This window comes from Equus przewalskii, chromosome 9, assembly GCF_037783145.1.
Source record: "Equus przewalskii isolate Varuska chromosome 9, EquPr2, whole genome shotgun sequence".
Taxonomy (NCBI): domain Eukaryota; kingdom Metazoa; phylum Chordata; class Mammalia; order Perissodactyla; family Equidae; genus Equus; species Equus przewalskii.
Window position 1 is genome coordinate 47303095 of NC_091839.1, and position 19400 is coordinate 47322494.

General features: G+C 36.2%; 1 protein-coding gene across 4 annotated transcripts in view; it reads left to right on the forward strand.

The window, feature by feature from the left end:
- The window catches only part of FUT9 (fucosyltransferase 9), a 210507-nt gene that overhangs the window by 83677 nt on the left and 107430 nt on the right, over nt 1-19400 (forward strand). For all 4 annotated transcript variants that reach the window (XM_008516079.2, XM_008516098.2, XM_070556694.1 and 1 more), the window contains exon 2: nt 10374-10462. The gene's annotated coding sequence lies outside the window, so the exon portion shown is untranslated. The remainder of the gene's footprint in view (nt 1-10373; nt 10463-19400) is intronic.

Consider the following 19400-nt stretch of genomic DNA (forward strand, 5'->3'; position numbering starts at 1 on the left):
CCTAGTTTGTAAGGTTTCTGCAGAGAAATCCTCTGAAAGTCTGATACAGGTTTCTTTGTAGGTTATTTTCTTCTGCCTTGCTGCCCTGAGTATTCTTTCTTTGTCATTCATTTTTTCCAGTTTTACTACTATATGCCTTGCAGTAGGTCTTTTTACATTGACAAATCTAGGAGATGGAAGCTTCTTCCATACATATTTCCCTCTCTTTTCCTAGATTTGGGAAGTTCTTTGCTATTATTTCTTTGAACACACTTTCTGCTCCATTCGCCTTCTCTTCTCCTTCTTGGATACCTATAATTCTTATGTTGCAATTCCTCCTTGAGTTGGATATTTGTAGGACACTTTCTTCATTTCTTTTTAGTCTTAGTTCTCTCTCCTCCTCTCTCTGGAGCATTTCAACATGTCTATCTTTGATTATGCTGATATACTCCTCTACAATGTCCACACAAGCATTCATGGAATCCGTATTTTGTTTTATCTCTTCCATTGTGTCTTTCATCTCTAATGTTTCTGATTGATTCTTCTTTATAGTTTCAATCTCTTTTGTGAAGTAGCTCCTGAATTCGTTGAATTGTTTCTCTACATTCTCTTTTATCTTGTTGAGTTATTTGATGATAGCTGTTTTGAATTCATTGTCATTTAGCTTACATATTTCTGTGTCCTCAGGACTGAGTTCTGGGTGTCTGTCATTTTCTTTCTGGTCTGGAGATTTGATGTAGTGTCTGATGTTGGAAGGTCAGGTCTTTCTCATTCTGATATTATTTGGCTGCAGTTACAGCCTATCACCACTGGGTGGAGGTCGAGAGCCACATATTCTGAGCCCTCCACCTTCAGCTGAGATCCCAGGGGTTGGAGCAGCAGTGAGCTGGTGGGGGTGAGGGGCGCTTTCTCCTGTTTGCACTCTGGGACTTTCCTATCAGCCCTGGCTGTCTGGTCTCCTTGGGTCTTGGCTTGATGAGGTCACCCCACATGAAATTTTTTGCCCCATTAGAGGGCTGCCCTCTAGCCCTCAAGGGCCCAAGGGAGTCCTGGGTGATCCTGCAAATGACTGACCCCTCCCCCACTCCTTTCCTCACAGATCGTCCTGCAGCAGCAACCGCAGTCTTTAGGGGAGGGATCGAAGTTCTCTCTTACCACATGCCAGCTCTTCCAAGGGGGGCTCCAGCCTCTCCACCCTCCATCATGTAGCTGTGTGTCTTTCCAAGGTATTTGTGTTGTTAGGATGTCTTCTGTTGGAGTATGGCTATCCCTTTTTGTTGTATGTTGGAGGAGAGAGAGTCTCAGGCAAGTTCACTCTGCCATCATGCTGACATCACTCCTTCAACAAATCTTTCTGGGAACACAATTCAATCCACCACAGGGTGGGGCTAATCTCAACTAGGTGTTTAGAGGAGGACCAAATCCCATTAATGTACATCAAAGTCAGAATAACTCTAGGGTTCATTTGCATTTTTAAAGAAAGATTTTGTAACAGATGTGTTAATAACAAATAGACTGGTAGGGATCAGAGCATTCCTGGTACCTGCTTTCTGCCCAGAGCTTCCAATCCCTCACCTTCAGCAAACCCAAGGCCACCTCCCTCCCCTTCACCAGAATGGATCAGCTACGAAAAGAAGAGGTGATATGCATGTAGAAAGTTTAGGTTGTATATCTTCTTTTTTTTTAGAAATGTTTTCACTTTTATGGTAAATATTTAAATATTTCCTTTGGATCACATTATATGAATCATGGTTTTATACTTCATTTCCGTTGATTTAGATCTACATATTTCCCATATGTGGTCCACATATGAAGGACACATATGACAAATATGAAGGACACTCATGCAACAATTTGGCAACAGAAAACTATACAGATGTAAATGATTTTGGTAGCCATGGATTTCTTTTCTTCCAAAATACTTCCTAAGTGTGAACAAGAAGAATGAAGAGGAAAAAGTAAAAGTCTTTGCAAAGTTTAAATCAGGTAATCTGGGTTCTTCTATGCTTGTCTGGTAGAGTCAATATCCATTCACAATCATGGAGCACTTGCTCCTGGATGAGTTAAGGACAGAAGAATGTGTACCTTTATTTAGGCCATTAAAATATGGAAATTCAAGTTTGAAAATGATTCAAAAGGAAATGAATGCATTTTAAAACAAAATGCTTTTTCTTATATTCAATGAGTCAGAAGACAGCTGTGTGGTAAAATTTCCCTACATTCTGAACAATATAATGTAGTCCATGTTTTTTAATAACTTGGTTTATTTGTAAATCATGCACCATCAATACACAGCTCAAACCATTGCATTTAATGCAGTAATTGCAGCCAAAATTGGAATGAATTCTTTTCTCTCCCAGAACATTATTTATTTGAGAATGAGAATTTAATACAAAATTCTGATTTTTAAAAATCTTTCATCAGTTTTAACACAACTTTGGAAAAGAGGAAATACATTATTCTAAATTAAGTTGCCATGGTATACAATATCCATTTACATTTTTGTTAGGATTAGCTTTTCTTCTTTCTTAGTTACAAAAACATATTATGCTAAATTTTATTATTTTGATTATTGATTTCTCAAGAGACTTTGATCTGAATTTAAAAGCTACAGCTTAAGTTTTATAATTAAAATTTATAGCAAAACATTTATTTTTCGTACCAATAATTTACACTCAGGAAAAACTTTTAATAGTTATTTAAATAATTATATGAATTTCTATAGTCCTTCATTCAACTGTCTGTTTTGATCAGCCTGGAACTGACCTAGCTATGATTCTTCACAGCGTGGTCCCCAAACCTCTGTAACAAATTCTAGTGGGAGGTTAGAGGACTTGTTACATAGAGAAATTCTGGACCCTACTCTACTCACTATTTATCAGCATCCCTGGAAATATAGCTCATGCATCTGTTTTTACTAAGCCATCCAGGTGATTCTTATGTTCATTAATGCTTGAGAAGCCTGGATTAAAGGGGGCAGACCAGTGGAATCTAACCTTTTCAGCATTGGTGACCTCTAGGTTCTGCAGTACACTGGGAGAACCTGTTCAGTGACTATCAACTTCTTCCTCAGGAAGTCACTCAAGGGACAGAAAAAGAAAGCCTCAACCACCTCCCAATGCCCCCAGAGTTTTGGCAGCTAGGCTAAAGATAGCAGGCAGCATGCTTGGAGCCCAAGAGAAATAATCACAGACTTCTAGTCCCTCCCTCACTCTCTCTCTGCCTACTTTCCTCCTTCCCTCCCTTCCTTCTGTCTTCCCAGTGCCCTCTGCAATTTTGTCAAAAGAATGGGGTGAGTGGAGGGTATCTAGAGGATGGCAACAGTTTATCAAAAACCCTCCCTCATCTCATCTATCTGGCTAAATCTCATTGAATATTCTTAAAACAGATGCTTAAAAAAGGAAATGTCCTATTTTTCTTTTTGTTATTGTCATAGACAAAAAGAAAAGACATAGTGTCACCAATTCTCTGTCCCTGGCCAGTCTCATCCTTGGTGCCAGTCAGGCATCTTCCTTGTGGATGAGTGTGACTGATGATGGGTATAAGTACCATACAATCTTTACCTTGGCTTTACTTGCTATCTCTCATTTTCAGATCCTTCTTCCAGAGAGGGTTTTATAACATGCAGCATCAAAAATCAAAACACCATCTGAACAAGCAAGTGCACTTGCTTCTTGGGAGCCGCAACTAGAGTTCAGCCCAACCCTCATCTTGTCCATCAGAAATTCCTGGGCTACTGATTGGCTGTCTCTCCCAGGCCTGTAATCACAAATTAGGGCTTATCATTCATTGGATTAATTACCCCAAGACCCCCTCAGAGCTAGAGAAATCAGTTGATGGAGTGCTTAAACTTTATCCATTCAACTTAAAGATGGGAAAATCAAACCATTTTTAGACCCGTATCTCAGTGACATTTTTTTAAAAAAGATTCATTATGGTTTAAACTAGAAGTTGGCAAACTATGGTGCATGGGACAGATCTGAACTATTGCTAGTTTTTATAGATTACAGTCCACTGGAACACAGCTACAGCCAACTGTTGATGTATTATTGGTCTGTTTTCACACTACAACAGTGGAGTTAAGTTGTTGAGAGAAAAACTGTATAATATATAAATATTTATAGAACATCTTTAACTTTGCCTCTTAGCCTGCAATGTCTAAAATATTTACCATCTGACTCTGCTGTGCACAAGCTTGTTAACCTCTGGTCTAATCTGAAACATTCATGATTTACTTTCTCCAGTTCCTGAAGGCAAAATATCAATAAATTAAATTCCATAGAAAGATTCCCCTTACACATGTTAAAACATGTTATGTTCTTTTCTCACTAACCAGCATAAGATAATCATAAATATGTGGGAATAACTGCTTTAATTCCAATAGTCAGAATAGCATTTATCATAGTAAGGATTCAGTAAATGCTTGATTAAATAAATAAATCTTGAAAAATGTATGTGCATCCTGCATTTTATGATACATCTCTATTTTAGAATAAATTGCTTTTCCCCAAATCTTTGAGTAAAATGGATACTCTGGGAAGAATGCACATGGTTTCTAGCACTGCTTCAAGCCCCAGGTGGAAAAAGCTCAATAGTTTGCCCGGAAGTGTTCTGCAGGTTTTAAGAGAACAAAGCAACCCACCTTCTTTCAAAAAGTGTGTGCTGTAAACTATGTCTACGGGTAAAATACATATATAACCTATGGACAAACCATTTTCACACATCTATTATAAAAACCTTTAACCTGTATTCCAAGCATAAGTATACTTTAAGACCTCAAGACATTGATGTTTGTTAATGGTCCTAAGTGCTATTAATTCTCTGGAATCAGTCTGTGTAGGTACTTCTCCGGCTGCACCCTTTACAAGCTGGGTGACCTTGGACAAATTGCTTAAGCTCTCTATGCTTCATATTCCTCTTCTCTAAAACTGGATTAATATCTCAGGCTTGTTGATAAGATTGAATGAGAACATGTATATAAAACCCTTAAAGCTATGGCTGGTATATAGTGAGCACTCTTATTATGAGGTGATATTATTATTACTGTTAATTAGGTTCGACTCTCAGCAAAAGACTCAGCCTTATCTTGTCTTCTCTCAGCCAAAGGGCCCTCCTGTGACCTGCCCTGCTTACCTTTGCTGCCTCCTGCATGTGCTTCATTACACGCTTATCTCTTTGCTCCACTAAAGCCAGATTACTTTTTAGTCCCAAACTATATTATCTCCGTCCTCTTTATCTTTGCTCATACTGCACTGTCTAGTTGTCATTCAACATTCAATTTACACAGACTATTTTCTATTAAGCTTCGGCCAAGTAAAGTGGAATGCTGCTACATTTGTGCCCCTAGCCAGACATTTTGTACAAATTTCTTCATTTCTCTTTCTTTCGCTCACCCTCTCATCTACGAACCCTTCAAGGGCAGAAGAGTGTTTTAGTCACCCTTTTAGCCATAGCACCTGGCAGCTGTTATACAGAAGGCATTTAGTAAAATGTATGTTGAATTAAAGAAGATTTAAGGCTTAAGGACCCAGTCTAGTAATTCTGAAGTCATAAAATTCTGTTTAAACTACAGCCACAGGAATCAGCTCAATGACCCCTTCTGGCAGCAAATCTCATTTATCATTATAAACTGCATAAGGTAATTGTCTTTATTTGTTCAAAATTCAATGTCTTTTAATCACATCTGGTGAATTGAGTTAAGGAACTTACTCTTGTTAATGGAATTCAATTTTGAATGTATCTGAGATGTTTCTAGCCATGTCATTCAGAGTCTTCTAAAGTTTTCTTCTTTATAAGTAATGCTCCATTTGGCTATTTCCCTATTCTTTCATTTAAAAGAATTATATAGCATTTTTCTTAATCACTTATACTACCTTTAATCGATGGGTTCAACACTAATTAAAAACAATTATATAAAACAAATATGTCTCCATATTTGCCCCCTTTGGTGAATTTTACCCAAATCTACTGAAGAATTCTACATAAGCATCTACATAATTTTTGTTTTTCAAATTGACCCTTTGCTAAAAAAAATAATAATCTATAAAGATGGCTCAAAAATGCATGTGTGTTTGTGAAATGGTGAAATTAATGAATATGATTTTATATTTTATTCAAAGATATCCAAAATCTAAACACTTCTCTCCGTTGTCACTGTCACCAAATTTACACTCACCATCTTCTCTCAACTCAGCTACTGCAATAGGCCTTAGGCTGGCTATCACTTCCAGGCTTGCCTCTACCATCCACAGAACATTTGAAATGATCCTTCAAAATTTTAATCACTTCCCTGGACAAAAACTTCCTTTCTCCAGTGTATCATGAATAAAGTCTGAATTCTTTATGATGGCCTATGTGGCCCAACATCACCTGGCTGCTGCCTGCCTGTCTACCCCACTCCCCGTCCCACCACTGCCACTGTGCCCTGTGTCACCACAATGCAAGCACTCTGAGCTTTTCTCTCCTCCTTGAACACCCCAGACTTGTTCCTGTCTTGGGCCTTTACATCTAGTGTCCCCTTTCCTTACAATGCTTGATCCTGAAGATAAGACTGAGTTCTTATCTTTAGCTCACACCTGACCTCCTTCATGAGGAGTCTCTTTGTTGTGGGCTCTTCTGCTGCTGACATTTCTCAGTCAATTCTCAGCTCTTTCTCTGTCTAAGGGCCTTGCTACTTCAATCTGCCTGGATCTTGGCAGTTCAGGCCCATCAGTCTCCACTGTTACATACATTACTACTTCCCTCTTCTGACACCTGGTTAAAGCTGAAAGCCTCACAAACCTCTGTGGCTGAGCCTTTTTGCTCTCAGCAGGCCCAGTTTTTCTCAACTCCTTATCCATGCCGCACAATAACCAAGGGAGACTTGGGATTACAAACAGGGCCTATTTGTGTCATGGGACCCTCATGATATTACTGGACACCCCGTATTAGTATGAGATTACTCAGCGCAGTAATCTCTTCCCAAAATCACAGGCAAAAGCCCTGAGAATTCCCTCAACTTAACTAGAAATTTCTAAAGCTATTCTCCCTAAAGGTTTGGCCTCAAGAAGCTGGGAGGAGAAAACCAGAGCTGCCGCAGAAACATTCCTCCCCTACCGTGGTCTTCTTTCTCTCCACCTCTTCTGATATTTCTCCCCAGAATAGATGAAGAAGGCTTTCTCTCTACAGGATTTGAAACTCCTTTACATGAAACTCATGCAAACCTAGTCATTTATGCTTGCTGACAAATATCAAGGTGAAAAGTAAAAAACAGCGAATCATCTTAAGTCTCATCCTTAAGTTACTAAGCCTGTGGATCTTGACAAAACATCCAAATAATAGACTCATCCACCTGGAACTGAAGGAATCTAGAAACGCTTTCTTCCTCAAGACTGACTGACTTTAAACCATATATCAAAATAATGCTTTAAATGACAGAAACTGAGTGTCTTGACCCCACTTCTACCCCATGTCAAGTGGATACTTTGACTGCTCTGGAAGGAAAGACAAGTATGTAGGAAAGAAAAAGAGAAAAACATATATCATCATTTGACTGGGTTAGATACAAATGTAGGGAATGGAAGAGAATGATCGTTTCCCTATATGTCATACAAAGAGGATAGAGACAATAATTATCTTCAGAAAAAATTTTATCAGCAAAAATAATAACAATGTAAGAGTGATGGCATAACTTGAATGCTATTTATTCAGCATGCTGAGCCTTTAAATCATAGCCGTGATTTGGGGAGTACACACGAATTCACACACACACACACACACACACACACACACATACAAACAAATCTGAGTCACCAAATAGACAACAGAACTCAGGCCACTTGCTGGCCCTCATTATTTGTTCTCATTCTAGATAGAATTTTAAATGTTTGATTTTTCTGACTTTCCAGCAAAGATCATTTTGAAAGCATCAAATCTGATGTTGTATAGTAAAAAACAGAGAAGGAATGGCATTTGACATGAGACAGAAAATCATAAAAACAATTCACAGATGTTCAAATATTATAACAGCCTGGAACCAGTTGAGACAAGCATAAATGACCCTTTTCTATTTTTCTTAATTTATTAAATGTATTGATCCTTTATGTCAATATTTATAACCAATGCATTACGTATATTATTTGCAATAATTGTGTTTGTGGTTTTACTCATTTAACAACCCTACGCACAAGATATATACAGTTTCAACAGAAAAACTTGATCAACCTTACAAAATATTTCATTAAACTTTTTCAAATTGAGAACTTAAATAGTATTGAAAGTTGATATCTAAGCAGGACTATCTTATAAACAGTGTCCAGGGAGCCATGTGCAAGTAAAGACATTTTTGTCAAATTAATAAAAAGAAATCTCATTAAATTGGAGTCAGGAGGCCAAAAGGGGGAGCTCTCATGCCCTATGTCAATAGCAGAGTCCAAAAGTAAAGAGAAAGATTTTGTCTTCTTGACCAGCAAGAAGTTTAGCCAATGAGACTGTCACACTCAGCCAATGAAAAGACACTACACATTGAACTCTCAATTCCTGCAATTAGCTCTCTGTTTACAATAGCCCTTCCAACTTCCTCTTCCCCTCTATAAAAGAGTTTCTCCTCCCTTGCTGCTGGAGGACTTGCATATGGCTCAGCATGGTTGCAGATCCCAAATTGCAATTCTTTGCTGACCCAAATAAACCCATTTTTGCCGGAGGAATAACTGGCTGTCTAGTTGTTTAAGGTTAACCCTTTTGAGTAGACACTTTGAAGTTAGAGCTGGATTTGATCTCCAACTACAATACCTTCAAGCTTCTTAATATGGATGAATTTTTTAAATTATCGAAACCCTATAAAATGAGGATAATAAAACCCTTACAGTATTGCTGTGATGATTAAATGACAATCATACGTTTTAACAACATTAAACAGCTGTTACAAAATATAAACATTTACTATGTCTTATACCTTTGAGAAAGGAATAATTAGGTAATACTTGATTTTAAAGACAAGACAGAAATTCTATATCTCTTCTCTATATTTTGATCATCTTAAGTGTGTTTGAATCCAATATTGAAGTGTAACTAAAGGGAAAAATTACTAAATTAGAGGAAAAATAAATTCTTTTCTATTAAGCATAAGCTAAGCCTATGTGTAAATCCAGAAAGAAATCAGATGGAATTTGCATTGAAATCTGTGGATTGAAGGAAGAAAAACAAGTTAGGTGTTTGGGGGACATAAAATGGGAACAAGAGACATGGTGCTTATGTGTGTGTGTACTGAGTACAGGATACTTAAACACCACTTTTAGTAACATCTAAGTATGGGTGTGTTCTACAGCAAAAAGACATTTTTGACAAGGAGTAAATTCATAAAATGCACTTTGGGGAGGCACTATGTTAAAGAGAAAACTGAATCCACCCTCATTCCATAGTTTGAAGCTATTTGCTCTTGATTGGGGTAATAAATGTCAGTAGGTCAGTTTCCCACTTTGCATTAAATCTAATCTTCATTCTTTGTAGAATAAGTAGTTCAATAAGGTTTGAAAGCTGTTGCCTCCATTTATACCCAGTCAGGTATGTGGGCAGTTGTCGTTGTCCGTTTGGGCTGCTGTAACAAAATACCACAGACTGGGTGGCTTATAAACAACAGAAATTTATTTCTCACAGTTCTGGAGGTAGGAAGTCCAGGATTGTGACACCAGCAGACTGGGTTTTTGGTGAGGATTTCCCTGTTCATAGACAGCCATCTTTTCACTGTGTCCTCGAAGGGCAAGGGAGCTCTCTGAGCCCTCCTTTATAAAGGTACTAATCCCATTTATGGGGGTTCCGCCCTCATGACCTAATCACCTCTCAAAGGCCCCACCTCCCAATACCATGTCTTGAGCATTAGGATTTCAACCTAAGAATTTTGGGGTGGGGGAGGGTGAGCACACATGTTTAGATCACAGCAGCTGGCACACATCAAAGTGAAAATTAAGGACGTTTAGACAAATGATCTAATTATTTGATCTTTATTTTATTAAGCATCCAGATAATTATATCTAGATGATGTAGTAACTTTTTCTTGTATTTTTTGTGCTATGGACACAATTTATTCTGTAAGTGGAAAATATAAAAAATAGAGATCATGAAATATATTTAGTTAAAAAGATATCATACCCATTTCCTTAGAGTTTCAATTACAGTATTCATTCTTTTTAATAATTTTCTCTTATTGTATGTTGAAATGAAAAGTAATGCCATAACATTTTCCTAAAAATTAAAAGAAATCATAAATTAATATAAGCAAATGACACAATAATACATACAGAAAGATCTAAGCTTGTAAGAAGTGTGATTTCTTTTAGCTTTTTTTTTTTTGGTTATTTAGCTACATATATAGCAGTACATTTAATAACATACTTTTTTCTCTCTCTCTTTCGCAACAGGTTTAGAACGTGATAATTCAAGAATTTGATAATACAGTGGAATAGCTTAACAACTGTCTATGTGCTTCCCATGATATGTTCTCTATATTGTAAGTATATATTTACTTTTCCAAACTAGCTTGATTGTGAGAGAAATGTGTTCAGTTACAACTTACAGTTAACTTGGATTGTTTTGGAAAATTATAAGCTAAAACTCCTCCAAAGTATAGAACAGTTTAAGAAGGTTATCTTATATGAAGAGATGTTCTGTAAATTTAGATTTAACATTACATCAAAGTTAAAGCTTAATATAATTATTTATCATGGTAGAATAATATGCCTATGTTGTTATATTTTTTATAAATGTTATTCTTAATATCTGTAAGATTTCTACACTATTCTTTAGTTTTCTAGAAAAACAATTTCATAAAGATTGGACATGGAAAATTTTATGCTAAAGTATTAGAATTTCCTGAAATTTTTTTAAGAATAGAATGTGTAACATAATTTCAAGGCCAGGTTATTTTCTTTCTATGTTACTTATCTTTTCAGAAACTGGTTTTAGTTTTGGCAAGGTAATACGTATACCACTAAATCATTCATATGTGTGTGTGTGTATTTACACATATACCTATGTGTGTATATATTTATGTACACACAATTTCTTTAATAAGCTAAATAAAAAGAGGAAGAAAAGCAGGGAACCACTTTTGTTCAGTACAGGAACCTCTGGATATTAATTTCACATTTCTGAAAAGTAAGGAGAGAAGTGGAAGGCTGGGATACTGTGCTTTGTTTTTGAGTTAAGAAGTACCAAGCAGTAAGTGCTAACTCTCAGCAGTGGGGAGGACAGGACGCAGCCCAATATTTTTCCTCAGAAGAAAGTAAGCCATGAACTGGTGCCCTTCAGTAATCAGAAGTGTTCACAAAATTTATGGCATATTTAGGGCCTCAGGAGATGCTGTTCCTTAACAGCATCAGGTAGTGCCAGACCTATAATACCCATCTCAAGCCTTACTCTCCATTCTCCCAGCCCTTCCCCTGCTGGAGTCCCTGTCTGAGGATATGAAATCTATCACAAGTGACTTGGAACTTAGTGAAACTTGATCCATCTCCCCAAAGGCAGGAGACTGAGCTGTGCCTGATTATGCAGTGGAGGTTGGAGGTGGTAGTGGATAGGTTATTAGCTTGTCATTTCAGAACACTGATTGCCTTTTGACACAGAATATGGTACATGGTTCTAAAGCAGTGCTATCTAATTAAAATATAATCTGAGCCAAACATGTAATTTAAATTTTTCTTGTGGTCACATTTAAAAAGTAAAAAAGCAGCAGTAAAATAGGTTTCAGTAGTATGTTTTATTTAGCCTTATATATTCAAAATACGGTCATTTTAACATGTGATCAATATAAAAATATTAATGAGACATTTCACATCCTTTGTTTTCATACTAAGTCTGAAATCCAGTGTATTCTTACAGCACATCTCAATTCGGATGCTAAATTTTTTATTGGATATACTTAATCTGCATTTAGATTTCATAAAATTTAAAGTTGAAAAAAGTAGGTTTACAAAGTCAAGTTGTCCCACACATACTTAAAAGTTTTCCTATAACTAAATCAAGTGTCAGTTTTTAAATTTATTTAAAATTGAAAGTTATTTCCTTAGTCACAGTAGTCACATTTCAAGTACTTGACAGTCCCATGTGGCTCGTAGCCGCCATATTTGACAACTCTTTTCCAGAGGACTGTTGATATAACACTATAATTCAGCTACCTAATGAATTTTGTAGGCTGATCTCGGAGCATAGCAACGGAGCATAACTTTAAAATTTTAATGAGAAAAAAGTCAAATCCTACACCTCTGACTTAAAATGATAAATGGAGCATAAGTTTAAAATTTTAATGAGAAAAAAAAGTCAAATCCTACACCTCTGACTTAAAATGAAATTTTATTAGAACTACCTGTTTATGAGAATTTATGGATAAGAAAATATACAAGGTCTAAACCTCTAAGCTGTGCTGCACATTGGAATTTGGAAATTTTTTACTTGCTTCAGTGTACGTGCTCTGTTGTAACTGAAAGAATTAGGTGATCACAGCCCTTCGCATTACACTGAGTGTATCAAAAGCGAAAAATAAAATAAAAATTTTTAAAATGGCTTTGTGAAAGACACTGTTAAAAGAATGAAAATATAAGCTTCAGACTTGTAAATCAAATGTCTGATAAAGGATTAACATCCAGAATATATCAAGAATTCTTAAAACTTACCAAAGAGAAAACGGATAACCAGGTTAAAAATGGATAAAAGATCTGAACTTCGTCAAAGAAGATGCATAGATGGCCAGTAAGTATATGGGAAGATGCCCAACATTGTTGGTCATTAGGGAGATGCTAACTAAAGCCACAACGAGACAACACCAGAATCTATTAAAACGGATAACAACCTTTAAAATCTAACAATATCAAATGCTGGTGAGCATGTAGAACCAAACGGATTCTCATTCATTGCTGATGGGAATTCAAAATGGCACTGCCACTTGGGGAAACTTTGCGTTGGTTTCCTACAGAGTTAAACGTGCTCACCTTACAGCCCAGCAATCCCACTTCTGGGTATTTACCCAAGTGAATTTAAAACTTATTTTTACACAAAAACATATATGTGAATATTTATAGCAATTTTATCTACAACTGCTAAAATGTCAAAATAACCAAAATGTTATTCAATTGGTGAATAGATGAGTAAACTATAGTATATCTATGCAATGGAATACTACTCAAGTATAAAAAAGAAAGAATTACTGATTCATGCAATAGTATGAATGAATCTTAAATGCATTTTGCTAAGTGAAAGAAGGCAGACCCAAATGACTGAACATTATATGAATCCACATGTATGAAATTCTAGATGAAGCACAACATAGAGATAGGAAAGAGACCAGTAGTTGTCACAGTTTAGACATACAGGAGGGCTGAGAACAAAGTGATAATGTGAGGAAATTTTGGGGGTGATGGAACTGTTCTGTATGGTACTGCATTATTAGATAAATAACTGTGCCCATAGACCCATCAAAACCCATAGAGCTATAAAACACAAAGAGTGAGCTATGTAGTCTGCAAAATAAAAATAAGAAAACAAATAGAACATTGGAATTTCCCAAGATGGAGTAGAGACTGTGACAAATGATCTAACCAAATTACAATTGTAAGGCATAACCTCCTTGAAGGCCATGGAGGAAAAGGATCTAGCCTAAGTACCTTTGAGAAACACTGTCTTAACAGGACAAAGACTAAAAAGAATAATGCCAAAGAGCGAAATAACTGTACGAAGATATTGTACTCTATTTGATACATTTTTTTAAATCACAGATGTATAGGTTAGTAATTATGTGACTACTTTGAGTGTATACACATAAGCTAATAAAATTGTTGATAACAGAAGCTAGGTTTCTCATTGTCAGAGAAAGAAGTTACAAATAAGTGAAAGCGATAGCTAAAATTAACCTTGTAGTGCTATATTAGAGACAGAGATATCAATATGAACTCATTTTTTCTCTTAATATACATACAGATAGATACAAAAATAAATATAGATATGTGTGCATGCGTACATAACATTTATTAGCTCTACCTACTGAAAGGTCCTAGAAGTAGTTATACACAGTAGCAATGAGCATACCTCATGTCCAGATTTTAGTTTCTAAATAACCATTCTCCAAAAAAAAAAGGAACCAGGGCCCTCAGGAAAAATGGTTGATTCTAGAGGTAGGGCAGTAAAAATACAAACTGAACCTGAAGTCTCTTGTAGTGCCAGAAAGTGAAAAAGTGGAAAAAAAGTTATTGGGGCATGTGAAAAGGACACAGGAGCCAGTCAGAAAGAGTTCCCAGTAACCAAAACTGAAACACTTTGAGCAACAAAATAATGATTGTATTAGATCATAATCTAATGAATAAAATAAATATCAATGAATCCACACTGATATAAACAGATGATTGAATAGATGGATAAATGACAGGGAAGGGAGAAATCTTCCTTCAGAAAAATTTCAAATAATATATGTAGATATCTTACCCACCTCCCAGGAGGTGAAGCGTAATTCCTCTCCCCTTGAGTGTGGCCTGACATTGTGACTCAGAGAGCATGGAAATGGGGGAAAGGTAACTTTTCCATGGAGAAACATGGTAGACACCACCTTTATCGAGAGGTCAAGGTTAACATCTCCAAGTCATGTTGACACCATGTGCCCCAGTATGTGATGAGGACACCTCACTTCTGTGATATTCTTCCCCAAAACCCATAGCTCCACTCTAATCTTGAGAAGAACACAAGACAAAGAGAAATTGAGGGTCATACTACAAAATGCCTCGCCAGTACTCTTCAAAACTTTCAAGATCGTGAAAGGAAAGACTGAGAAACATAGCAGGGGAGATGAAAGAGAGATTACGAATTAATGCAATATGGTATCCTGGATTTGATATTGAAACAGAAAAAGGGCAACAGTGGGAAAACTAGTGAAATCTGAATTAAACCGTGGTTTAGTTAATATTATATTCCTAGTTTTGACAAATGTACCATGGTTATGTTAACAGTAGGGCAAGCTGGGTGAAGGGAACTCTGTACATTCGTGCAACTTTTCTGTAAATCACAAATTATTGTAAAATAAAGAAATCTTTAAAAATGAATTCAAGCTTTGAAAACTTGGTCAGTGATACTTCCACTTTTAGAACGATTCTTCTTGTAATGTAATCCAATTCTTTCTGCCCGAGCATAAGCACATCTTGATATTTTTCTCTATTTATTCTAAGTCATTAGGAACCTCTGCTCTTTATTTGCCATAAAAAAGTTCTTTATTGACTTAAAACTTGAGAATTATAAGAGGTCTTCACATATATCTGTACTTTTACCAATTAATACTATTCAAACCATCCAAAATTATAGTTTAATTTTATTCTTTTTACGGCCATTTGGTTCCATATTCTGTGGCACCGCTGTCTTCTTTTTTTCTCCCCAAAGCCCCAGTGCATAGTTGTATATCCTAGTTGCAAGTCATTCTAGTTCTTCTATGTGGCTTGATGAGCAGTGTGTGGGTCCACCCCCAGGAACCAAACCAGCAAACCCTGGGCCGCCAAAGTGGAGTGCACGAACTTAACCACTTGGTCACGAGGCCAGCCCCCAGGCACTACTGTCTTGCTGGTCATATAGGCGTAGCAACTTGACAGTCATGATTGGCTACCATTTTTATTACACAAACGGTTATATGTTAAGATACAAAATAAATCAATAAATGGCCAAAATAACTGTAATGCTTTTTTAAAATTGGGACAGTTAAGGACTTGTGTACCTTATCTACCATGATCATATTACATCAAGGGGCCAAAGTTCTCTTACACTTTTTTAGGTTTAAAGGATTCTTTATCCACATCGTGACATTTCAAACTTATAGTGAACATGTAAAGTAGGAAATTCAGATAACATTCCTTATTTATGAACAAGAAAAGAAGTCTCTGAGAGGTTGAGTGGCTTGCTTGTAAAGGGTCGAACATCCACACAGGACACACCTCGCTTAACTTAATCCTGTGACTTTGGTACCGCATCATGAAGTCCATATTATATGGAAATAGCCTTATTTGTTACAGTATTTTCTTGTTTTTCTTAACTTCCAGAGATGACCAAGTTCTTTTCCTTAATTTAAATGAAATTCTAACAAATTTTATATCATTAAAAAAATATTATTCAGATTTAAAGCCAAAAAATCTCACCTGAAGTATCTGTTTTCTGTTGAACTTCAAAATCCAACCAAGGCTGTTAGACTGGAAATCACCATTGCTAGTTTATTTATGTTATATTAGACACAAGTATACTTTCACTTTGAGGAAATCTAATGTATGAGAACCAAAAAAAATCACAAAATACGTAACTGAGAAGTTTTATTTTATTATAAAATGATATTTGTCTCACAAAAGCATTTATCATGTCTTTTCTTAACTATCTTCCCTGGTGCAATTTCATTAGATTTATACATAGTATTTCAGAAGAAATAGATTCATTTTATAAAGCAAAGCATGCCTACCCTTGAGCGCTGTGATCCTTTCCTTCAATACTGGCATCACTGTGCCTGTCTGCTGCAGTTTCTCTAAGAGGGATCTCATCATCCATAGGCAGGTTTAATACGGAGAAAATTTATAGCATACTGTCACTTATCAATAAATCAAGCTTCCTCCCTCTTGCTTTCCAATCACAATGCCAACTTCTAGGGGAGCTTATTTTATTAGCTAATTTGAAAATACTTTATTAGGCTATTTGAAAAACTTCTTGAATATGAGAGAATGATAAACAATAAAAGAAGATACGCCAATAGAAAAACATGTGCTATACCTTCAAATAATAGAATAGTAGGTACAGAAGACAAATGCAAAATCAATGTGGTCCATTCTATGCTTAAATTTCATTTGGTATTGGTTACAATGCAGAAGTATGCACTGAAAAGATCCCCAAATCTACCTCTACCATACTTGAATGTTTAGAGCTGTCATGATTGTCTTTTTTCCAGTCTGGATTCCTTCTACCATAGTAATAGCCTATTTTATTTTTCATTGTGGTTCTTGTTGTTGTTCAAGAGGTCCTCTGAAGAGTCCCTTTTAATAAACCTATTTTGTACTAAGCTTTCTTACTGTACTGACTGGTGCATAATAAGTATTAAATTTCTAAATAAAATACCAATGGGCATATTTTTCAGTTAAGGAAACTAGGCTTGAGGTGTGAGCTAATTTCAGGAGCAATTGGGGTTTCCTGGGTGGGACCGTAAGTGTGAGAGTCTCCAGAGTCCTGGTGTTTATGTTGACCATTCTATATGCAATATAAAATGATTCTAGGTGTTTCAAACCCTACTGCCTCCCCAAGGAGATGTAGGTGGAGTATAGATGGACAGATGCACGCATGGGCAGATGGAGGAAGATGTATCGATGGAAAGATAGACAACCTATTCTTCTGTTATAGCTTCCTGACGCATGTGTTCCATACCATCGATAATATTGTATCCAAAGATGGAAAACTTTTTAATTTTTTTTTTGCTGAGGAAGATTCACCCTGAGCTAACACCTATGCCAGTCTTCCTCTATTTTGTATGTGGGTCGCTGCCACGGCATGGGCACTGACGAGTGGTGTAGGTCCATACCTGGGAACTGAACCTGGGCTGCCAGAGCAGAGTGTGTTGAACTTAACTACTAGGCCATGGGGCCTGCCCTGGAAAACTTTTTTAAAGGAATTGAGAAACATAGTTGATGATAGAGAATTCTATGGAATTTGGATAATTTGGGAGAAAATGGAGGATACAACACTTTTACCCTCTGTGCCCAGGAGAACTTATTGCTTTATTTTGGTTACCTGCAAAATGTCAGTTTACTTTTGCCTTGTTAGTAAGGTCCACATCAAAGCCAATGGAAGACTGTTCCTGTAATATTGACTACTTTATAGTCTTTTCTCTTCTTATCCCTTTAATGATACATCTTTATTTCGAAAATGCAGATATAAGCAGCTTTAAGCCTATACTTCAAATTTTATGCTCTGGGGAAAGAATTACTAGACAAAAATGTCTGGAAAATCTGAATTTATTACATTCAAATTGGTCTTAACTTTTTATTTTTAGAGGCTATGATTTCCCTGTAGCCACGCTATAAAGAGAAAACACTTCACAGTGAAGGAGCTTCTCCAGGAAAAACACTGTGGTGTGAATATTTATGTTAGAAGTACTTAGAATAAGTAAAGCAGATAAACACAGCCTAAACTTTTCTTTAAAATCACGCATATCAGCCCTGTGGTATTTCTAGCTGTCCTTATAAAATACATGATTCTTCCATAGATTTTTGAAGGTTAATTTTAATTATCTTCAACAATCTCTATTTTTGGTTTTCTTTCTTTTCGATTTATCTTCCTAATAAAAAATTAATCTTCCCTTTCACTTTTTATGTCCCACTAGTCCTATTAAATTTAGATTATTTTTGTACTCAAAACACAGTAGGATGTTAATTTAAAATTTGTGACTTTAAATTAATGTCATTTAAACCAAAAAAATGAGTGTAGAAATTTCTCCATTCTTATGTTTGGAATATCAGAATCTATCTCAAAATAAATCTCTATGTTGCTAAAAGGTGAAATCTGACATATGCCCCATTGGTTTTATGGACACACAATATCAAATCTTCCTTATACTCAGAGCAGAGGCGGAAGACGGCGAGCTGCCTTACATGACAAAGTGGGGAGAACTCATCAGTAAATCTTCAGGGAGGAGAAGATGAGCAATGTGCAGCATAGCCAAAAGAGTTTTAGGACGGTGGTGGTCTGTGTTCTACATTAACTTGCGCATGCCACTGTAATATAATACCTCTCCATCTAAAACTTCAGAAATACCTGCTCCCTATACCTTGTGTGAAAGTTTCAGGGTTAAGTAATCGAGTTCCACATCCAGGTCAAAGCAATCAGAGGGAAGAAAACATTTACGGTAAATGAGACACGGATAGAATCTGGAAATCTCCAGGATAGGAATTCAAAGCACTAAATAATCAGGAATTCGTAAGATGCTTGGAATTCTCAGAAAGTCTTTGGAACACTGGAATTTCCATAGAATATGAGATGATTGTCTAGGAACCTCAAATACAGAGACCATAATTTGTATCTAGGTTACTTTTGCTATTACACAAACATTAAAGCAATATTTTAAAAACTCAATAAAAATGTATTTCACCTAGAATCCAATCACCCCAGAAGTTCACATAGTTGTTTGTCTATTTCCTTTTACTCTCAATCCATATACATACGTAATTTTACATCATATCATTGTAATTTTGTGTTTTGATTTTGTACTCAATCCCAAATCATAAACACTTTGACAGATTCATTTTTTTATAGGTGTCCTTATGATGCGGGGTCGGTGAGCCAAGGAGTCGAAAGAAAGATTTCTTAGACTCTTAAGATCTGCCAGTAGTGCTCTTTTATTTAAAGAATAGTATAGAATAGCATGGGGACAGGATCCATGGGCAGTCAGAGCTTCT